The sequence below is a fragment of the Micromesistius poutassou genome (assembly GCF_964030765.1).
Source record: "Micromesistius poutassou genome assembly, chromosome: 10".
Classification (NCBI taxonomy): Eukaryota; Metazoa; Chordata; class Actinopteri; order Gadiformes; family Gadidae; genus Micromesistius; species Micromesistius poutassou.
Window position 1 is genome coordinate 2,035,715 of NC_140280.1, and position 1,501 is coordinate 2,037,215.

The 1,501-nt window shown below is 46.4% G+C and overlaps 1 protein-coding gene across 1 annotated transcript in view; it reads right to left on the reverse strand.

Annotated features, from left to right (window-relative positions):
- LOC311353828 (tripartite motif-containing protein 3-like) overlaps positions 1–1,501 on the reverse strand; it is a gene marked incomplete at its 3' end in the record, with an annotated part of 22,287 nt that overhangs the window by 4,152 nt on the left and 16,634 nt on the right.

Consider the following 1,501-nt stretch of genomic DNA (forward strand, 5'->3'; position numbering starts at 1 on the left):
TTCCAATCCCATAGATCATTCAAACCTTTACACAAAATGAACAATAAATATCACGTTCCGTTGTGTAGAGCAGTGTTGTTGCTGTCATATTAAACACATACAGCAGAACATAGACCACAGTAGAAAATGGATGGCGTGCGTGCGTGTGTGCGTGCGTGCGTGCTGTGCGTGCGTACACACACACACACACACATTATTTCAAACACACACACACACACACACACACACACACACACACACACACACACACACACACACGTTTCAAACACACCCGCACCACACACACACACACGCACACAATGGTTGTGTCCATTGTGACTGCGGCAGTGAAGCAGGCTGCCTGCAGTGCTGAAGAACTGTGGTGTATAGATTAAGTGCGCTGGCTGGTCTTTAAAGCAATGATGTGCTGAGCCATCACTGCCCAGTATCTGTCCGGCTGTCACTCAGCACACACACTGAACGCACGGGAGCACACAAGCACACAAGCACATACACCGACCTATGCATCCATGTGATTTGTATACATGTCACGTCCAACACACAGAGTATTTATTCAAATGCCTTTTGAGCTACGCTTGAAATATACATCATTTAGGGTGAGGGGTTTCTCTTCAAATGATCTTTAAATGCGACGACGACCGGAAAACACGATTGTCATTTTGAGCGTCACAAGTTTGATGCTGTATAGTAGCCATAGGGCAGCCGGCTGGGAGAAGAAGGGAATGGATGAGAATGTGCTCTACAGAGTTGGTAGAGGTGACGTAATGTAGGACAGCCTGCGGTTTTGCGAATCAGCTAGAGACGATGACAGAATTTCAGAGGAAAAAAAACAACACAAAAAGATCAACTTCTAAGATCTTGAAGTTGACACAGTGAAATCCTATTTCTCAGCTTGGTTCCACCATCGCTTCTAGCAGGCTCTGCGAGGGCAGCCACGGCGCCGAGTCTTTACGATGACGGTGTATACGGGAACAGACATGGAGGTCAGGCTCGGAGAGGAACGCTGGTCTTTGACACAGTTGAGTCTTCGAGGGGGGGCAGTTTGTCTTTGAGAGGAAGCTCCGGCATGTTTTTTTGTGCGGAAACAAAGACAATACATCACATACAAACATATGTCCCGCACTAGTCTAAAGTGGGACTTTATGTAACCTGTGTGTGTGTGTGTGTGTGTGTGTGTGTGTGTGTGTGTGTGTGTGTGTGTGTGTGTGTGTGTGTGTGTGTGTGTGTGTGTATATGTGCTATGATGCTCCAGGGTCAGGCGCCATTGCTATAGCATGTCGTGTTGTGTCAGCATGTGCTATTAAGTGCTAATAATCCTTTCCTTGAGCACTAGTCTGCGTCTCTTACATGACAGCCTTTCTCTCTTTTCATCAGTAGCCTATTCAAACCTTCTTGGCCGTAGCCTCACAAACCACCGGTTCGTAGGAAATACAACACAAATGGTCCCGTTCTTTTTTATAAACGCTTCTCTCTTTTTGTCACATTGGGTTCAGGTTTAGTT